General features: G+C 35.8%; 1 protein-coding gene across 1 annotated transcript in view; it reads right to left on the bottom strand.

Moving 5' to 3' along the window:
• The window catches only part of LOC106458244 (epidermal growth factor receptor kinase substrate 8-like protein 1), a 163,791-nt gene extending 161,002 nt beyond the window's left edge, over window positions 1-2,789 (bottom strand). The window contains exon 1 of the mRNA XM_022384392.1: window positions 2,764-2,789. The gene's annotated coding sequence lies outside the window, so the exon portion shown is untranslated. The remainder of the gene's footprint in view (window positions 1-2,763) is intronic.
• Window positions 2,790-7,934: the final 5,145 nt, after the last annotated feature.

Below are 7,934 nucleotides of genomic sequence, written 5' to 3'. Positions count from 1 at the left end.
ATAACGATGCTTTTTCTTAGACGGAAACCTACTATTAATTGTCACTGAAAATACGCAGAGATACTTGCTCTTTCTTATACACTGCCTAACAGAACACTGATTTAACAACATATCTGCATGGTTCATACGATTATGTGGTGCATAATATGATCCGTTTGATTTGCATATGCAAATAATGAATCGTTTACCTTGCCCAATATTACTACCTGCAATATGGTGGCCCCCAATAACAGTGTTAAGTGTGAGCTTTAAAACTGAGCTAACTGTCTTTTCAATGGCTATCTACAACTCATAAAGCATGGAAATAACTTTATTCATGCCGTTTTTACAGGAAAACTGGATTGAGTAAGCCATTAGTAATACGTTATATTAAATATTTTGAGAACATAATTTCACTACCGTTGAAAGTTTAATAATTATTGTGTCATTTTGATTCAAATAGTGCAATACATCACAACCAAGTAGTAAAACAACGATAAGACATTTGAACAACCCAGTTATTTTTTATGACGTCCAGCTTCTGGAAACGAATGAGTGGAAAACAAATAATTTATACTTACAAAGTACTTTTAAACATATAAAACATTAGCGTGTCTCAGTAGAGCAGATTAAAAAACTGCTTACGAAAAATAGATAGTACTTATAAAAATACTAGTCCAGTCGTAACTGCAATTCGAAAAGAAAAAGAACTAAAGTATTACCTCCAAACTACCATGTTTTACAATATTTATTTTGGAAGCGTGCTTCTTAACAACTAATATATATGCAATGTATTTTAGAACAGTGGGCTTCAGTATCAACGGAAAACTATCTAACCGATTTTAAAACATGCTAATAACTACAAATGTAACAGTAATGGCTGGAGACGGCTTGAATGGGTAATGAAGAAAAACTTTAATATAAGTTTAACATAACAGCAAATGTACAACTTTTCGTCATCATCAGGTACTTGATGATGACAAAACCTTGTCGAAACAACAACTAACAAATGCGTTTAACACACTAGAAAGACATAGAGACTCCTTAGGAATGATATGTGGAGGTCAAATCCAAACGCCGACCCCCTCCTCCTCCCATATTACGCTCCGGAGGGGCCCAAATTGTACAAGCCAGTTTTGGAAACAATTGGTCCAGTAGTTTAGTAGATATAAATGGACACACACACAGAGACTTTCGTTAATGGTTCAGAGATATGTATTTTGTTAAGAATTAACTCTCTCACTTACCACAGTATTTTAGCTTGAATTTAGTTCCTGGTCGAATGTTCATTTATCTTTGATTTCGTCTCGGCATCAGACGAATTTTATTTTGTAACCTACATATAATCTGGTTCTTTTTTGTTTGTTTGTTGATAAGCGCAAAGCTGTGCCCATCACGGGTATCGAAACCTGTTTTTTAGAGTTATATGTGTTCAGACTTATCACTGAGCCACTGAGAGACGAATCTAGTTTTCTCCTAAAAGTTAATGAGGTTATAAATTTAGAAACTGTTTACAGCACTTTATCAGGATCTTCCTTTTTTTTTCAATATTGTATTAGACAAGTTTACAGATGAGAATTATTTCATTTATTTATTTCATATACGTGTTGGTTATATTAGTCAGGAAAGTAGCTGTGGTCTTTGACTTCAGAGAACACAAAATCGGCTGCCAGGTTTTGGTTCTAAGACTTATTATGCTCTTTCTTTTTTTTCTTCTTTTTTTTGTAAGTTATATTAGACAAGACTGTTAGAAACCGTCACTAACTTTCCTGTTTACAAAAGTGACAAAATTTGTGTGGTGGCTAAAAGTAAAATTAATTGTATTTGTATATATATATATATATGGCAAAACTACTAATTTTGAGATACCGACCAGAAGGAAGACAGCCAGTCAGCAGTACCCTACCATCCACGCTAAGGGAGTGATTATCACACTTATAACGCACCAACAGCTTAAAATGTAGTGGATATTTTATGATGTCGCACGAATTCGAACCCGGCTCACTAGCTCCGAAATCCAGAGCTCTTCCTCAGAGCCGACACGCGTTAACGTTGAATCAAAAGACGATGCAAATGTTTAAAATAGTTTTTTTTTATTTATCTCTTTTTTTCGTGTAAACTTAAAGCGCAATAAACTTCTCTGTTAAATAAAACCTTAAAAAAATAGCAAAGAGTCAGAGACGCTAGCAAGTTATTTATGCACCTAAACTGTAATAATAATAATAATGAAACTTAATGATGAAATGCACTTAACTGTCGTACGCTCACAGCATATGTTACTAAATTCTCGCATCTGAGAACTGTATCACTATCAATTACAACTAATCACTTTGTCAATGAATATCCTACACGGTTGAGCCACATTGGACAAATTTCCTACCAGTACACTGTTGAACTTGCAAATACAAGCTCATTTGTACAAATAAAAACCAGCGTATAATCATTGTATTTTAATGTGACAAGAATGCTAATATATACTGTAGGAGTAAAAGAACAACAGAAAAGTAAAAAAAGAAAAAAAAAATACACATAAGAAAAACCACAAGTTGTACCACTTAAACCTAGAACATAGTAAACTTGAAAACCTGGTGGTGAAGCTTCGACTTATTGCCAGCGCGAAGTAACAGCAAACTAATGGCGCCACGATTAAAAAGTAAGGATATAATTTTCTAACCAAAATATACTTGAATTCTGTTCAGTAATTTGTAAAATCACATTAAGAACAAAGTTATGCATTTTCATAAGATAAATATTTTAAGCACTAAAATAGTAAAATAAATTCACCTGAGGAACCTTCCTTGTCGTTGTACTAATGAAGAGCAACACAAGCAGGTGAAATAACGAAACACACCTGACGAATAGAATAAACATAAGGAAGTGGTGACACCTAACGGATATATTATAAAATAAATATGTTTCCAATGTGTTACAATTCCCTGTTTGGAAAGAAAAAGTGTTTTAATAGCGTAAATTGTTAAGCTACCTGTGCAGTAGTGAAACGTTAGTCTTACAGTCAGTAAACATATATCTGTTTTCGAACAATGTATACAATTACAGCTTCTGAAATATAGGTTACTTTATATTGTTTAAATTGATTTATTACAGTGAAATTTGTTATTTAACCTGCCATGGTACGAAATAAGAAGATTTAAGATAGATTTGTTGCGTAGTTATTATTAAAGTTATAAAATACCTTTTATTATGTGTTGTGTTTATATTGTATTTACTCATTAACGCGTATCGTATCAAACGCGATATGCTCTACAAAGAAATATCTTTGTTGTTAGAGAAAAGAACCTTTACACCAGCAACAAAATTGGCAAATTGTTTTACAACTATTTCTCAGAAATACTAATAGTAATAATAAATGCAACGTTAATTAATATTCAAGACGTTTCACTCAATACATCATATTCTTTGAACAATGCGAGGGAAAGTCTGAGAATGCAGATCAACTTTTACAAAAGCAACTTTTTGCACGACCTACATATTTATAACAGTGCAATGTGAGCAATATGTTGGTGTCCATATATAATTGCTTTTAATGTAAGTACATAAAAAGTTTTATGAGGGTTTGACTACATGACATTTTTTTCAGTAATACAGTTGTAAACTAGAAAAATTGGGACATTGTTTTTGTCATATAACGTTTTTATTTTCATACTAGTCTGTTTGATACTTTATTTCTTATTCATTTCTTGTTTCTACATTTTAATTATACTTTTATTATATATATTTTTTTTTAAACTGCTCCTAATCAACCCTAGCTCCAGATACGTCTTAGTACAGCATAAGTGTTTTTATTTTATTTCCCAATCTCCCTTACAAGAAGGCTAGACTGACACATGCTTATTATTAGATGTGAAATGACTTCCAGAACTCGTCTGATAAGCAGCAGAAAATCCTAAAAACGATTCCTGACGTGGCTGCAACTTGTTTAGTCAGTTACCTATTGAGATTAGCTATGTGTATATTTATTCAGTTGCAATGTGTGGTACTTGCAGATAAACTTTTTGTCGTCGGATTCAGTAGAAGCGGCTATAGAAGAGATAACTCGTGATGTTGTGAGACAGATGGTTCTCTGTTCGGTCAGTGAATCAGGTAATGACTAGTGGCTGCCATATCCTTGTACTTGAATCGCAGTTGACGAAGGTGACGTGTGTAAGGTGAAGTCTTGTGCAAACCTGGCTTTGTTGATGTTATTGTGTTTTGATTTATAAAGTCAGGTTTGTTCCTGTAAGAGGAGATTTTTAGCTGTTAACTTACACTTTCAGTTTAGCTATGGATTGTTGCAGACTTTATCTTTTAAGGCAACTAGAATTTGTATTTCAGATATTTTCTATTTTAACCATAACTTTACAGCTTATTTTAAATTTTACTTTTAACTTTGCTCTTGGTCTAACTTACCAAACAGAGCATACTAAACTGTTACGAAAATATTGAACGGTTTCTTTTCTCTTCTTTTACCATTTCAACACATTCACAATAAACACTTGCTCTTGTGTTGTGTAACTGTGTTTGTTTTGACTTTGTTTATAATAAAGATTGTGATTTGTATACTTCTCTTCTTTGCAATAAACTCAGTAAGAATTTGGAGAAAAACAATGCACACTCGATATTCTCTGAATCTCCAATTGCAGATCCTAACTATTTTGAGGGAAATTCCGCAGTAGTTGCACGTGCAATGTTCCATAAAAGCTATGTGGATAGGACCTTCACAGTTATTTTGGACAAGTTCATTTTTGAAGTAGAAGAGCAAGATGTGGTACACACACTACATCTAGATTAACAATGAAAAGGTCTCGTTGCAATATAATTTGCTGTGATATTTAACTTTACATTGATAACTGAAGTTCTGAGTTGAGTTACCTTGGGGTTTTAAATCTTGACTCTCCGTAATTCTCAATCATCTTTGAACCAGTCTCTTATTTGATAATTTGCAAACATGTAGGATTCTTTGTTAGGTGGTTCTAATGACTCCAAGAAAATAATTTCCGAAGTTGATGAAGGAAGACTTTTTGTAGTCGGTCAACCAAGCTTGCCATAATGCGAGCATTGAAAATGGTACATAGAATGTCACCGGCTAGCTTAGCAAGCCTGATGACATTTTAACAATGTGCTTTAATGGTAATGGATATAATGGAATGCTGGCACCCTGTCCAGTCGAATAGTGGAGGGCATTCAACTTGCATCAGCAAGGTGTGCACTAAAACCTAAAAGAGGTACAGAAGTTATTCAATCTAAACAGCATGTGCTTCGAGTTGCACTTTCCCTTGAATCCAGAGGAAGAACAATGCATACTATATGCTAGTACCACTAATGACATTTTCAGTGGGCTTCACAAGCATTTCTTCTAGCAAGGTTACAACTACTGACTTACCCACATTTGCACTTACCACCATCCTTAAGCATCTGATGATGATTGAGAAATCAAAGAATTGCATTATAGAATGCAAATATTACATATCTTATTCTCACAGTATACACATATATATATATTTACTTAAATAAGTTATAAGTTGTTGTAAGACTTCTTCCGTCCATGAAGTATTAACTTGATCAAAACTTGGTCATCTTGGGCAGTAGTTTTACGCGACTATCGGTAGAATTTCCTGGAACAACATTTCCTATAGTCCAATGACGTTTGAGTATTCTGTATTCAGTACACCGGGGGTACCCTACAATTCTGGCAATGTCCGTTTGTTTCGTACCATTTCTGGACAGTCGAACAATTTGACGCCCTATAACTTCTGGCACGTGACGAGGCATGACTCTACAACAAATACAGAGAATTTGTCTAAACAAAGCATTGATCTGTTTCGAAAAAGATTATACCCAAAGCACACCCTTTTATACAAAACAGGTGTGTATGTAAATTTTAATGAAAAAGTGCTCAAAACATAACTACTCCAAGCATGTAGACAATAACATGAATATAGAACAGTGTGCAAACATTTTGGCCAAGACTGTACTTTATTGGACTCCCTAATACACATTCCGTGACAGAAATGGGCTGCCATACCCCAGACTGGGATCGCTGATCTTGTCCACACAATGTGTAAGTGCGTCGTCGACCTAAAAGAGACAAAAGGCTGCACCACAGTATTAATGCTATTCATATTTTGCCCGTGTTTCTTATGTTTCCACAAAAAATTGGTTTCATTTTTAAACTTGGTTGTCTATTTACTTATGTTAAACAAACTCCTAGGCCCGAAATGGCCAGGTGGTTAGGGCGCTCGACTCGCAATCTGTGGGTTCGAATCCCCGTCACACCAAACATGCTCGCCCTTTCAGCCGTAGGGGCGTTATAAAGTGATGGTCAATCCCACTATTCATTGGTAAAAGAATAGCCCAATAGTTGGCGGTTGGTGGTGATGACTAGCTGCCTTCCCTCTAGCCTTACACTACTAAATTAGGGATGGCTAGAATGGTTTACAGATCTCCCAGACCATCACAAGCCAGAATAACACACCTCCTACTTTGTTCAAGACCAGCTGAGAAGGACTTGACATGCTGGTGGTGAATAATCTGTACTAGTCAGAACTTTTCCTGGCATGTGAGACCATGGACACTAACAGGATAACAGGAAAAATCATGAACCAAGGGATTGTCATGAGCCAGAAGGTATTTTACCGGAACCCTGGGGTCATGCAAAGCTTCAGAGTAACTCATTGCTCTGGCACCCTGACCATGGAACTGATTACTCAAGTATGCCTATTTCCCTGTCTTTATGATATCATTAGCATCTCAGCCAGGCATTGGGGAGGAGGTTTGGCCAACACCACAAGTGCCTGTGATTGTAGCCAAGATTTTCCTAAATTTTCAAATATGCAGCAAAGGAAGATCTGAAGCTTTTCAGGTATGTAACTGCTTTGAATGGCTGGAATAAGAAACAGTAGTCCAACACTTGAACTTAGATGGACCAGCTCTGGAATTTATCAAGCATTCAGACAAGAGGCAAACTGGGACTAAGTCATGGCCATGTTGCACTGCCAATTTGACCCAGTGAAGAATTAAGCTCTCTTCTGGCCCCTGTTCAAGAAATACCATTGAAAGTATACTGTCTCTACAATATAGATTACCCTGCAATGGCTTCAGCAGATCATGAGCATATACTTTTCAAAAAGATCCTTGAAGAAATTCCTGGTGAGACCATGAGGCACCACCTGGGTATGCTAACTTCAAGATAGTTATTAGAGAGGAAGAAGCTCACATCAAGAGCTAATGTGGCTTCATATCTGATAGTCCATTCTATCTGGGTATCTCCATCTTGCAGTGTATCGGCCCCATGTAATACAATTATAAAAGCAATACATGCAATGAACTGTTTACTTTCTAGAAAGCAGACAGCATTAGCTTAGATAGTCATGTGTCCAAAAATGGATAAGTCCCAATGCTAATTTGTAATAACAGCAAGGAAAGTTGAAGTAACTGAGATTAGTAGTGATACTAGGTTGTCTTTTGCATCATGGTCTAAAGCAAGCACATGGTTACCAACACATCTGACATTGTTGGTTAAGGATAATGCAAACAATCTAGACCCAACTCAGTGACTTGGTAATTGAATATGCTGATGTATTTGTGGTTTCTATTTGTTCAGAAATTAGAAACTGGCAAGTTGAACATCATGACAAGAATAAGTGCAGGACTGTTTTCAGCACAATGGAATGCTTGTATGTGTTCCGCATCATGCCATTCAGCCTGAGCAATGTAACCACCACTTTTGAGAGGTGAATAAGGCATAAACTGAAGAGTCTAAAATCAGAGAGTGGTTAGGGTGCTCCACTTACAATCTGCGAGTCACAGGTTTTGAATCCTTGTCATCAAACATGTTTGCCCATTTTAGCCATGAGGACATTATAATGTGATGGTCAATCCCACTATTCATTGATAAAAGTGTAACCCAAATGTTGGCAGTGGGTAGTGTTGATTAGCTGCCTTCTGCCTACTCTGTC

Source organism: Limulus polyphemus, unplaced genomic scaffold (assembly GCF_000517525.1).
Source record: "Limulus polyphemus unplaced genomic scaffold, Limulus_polyphemus-2.1.2 Scaffold434, whole genome shotgun sequence".
NCBI lineage: Eukaryota > Metazoa > Arthropoda > Merostomata > Xiphosura > Limulidae > Limulus > Limulus polyphemus.
The sequence above is the reverse complement of the archived record's forward strand: the minus strand, read 5'-3'. Positions and strand labels throughout refer to the sequence as shown.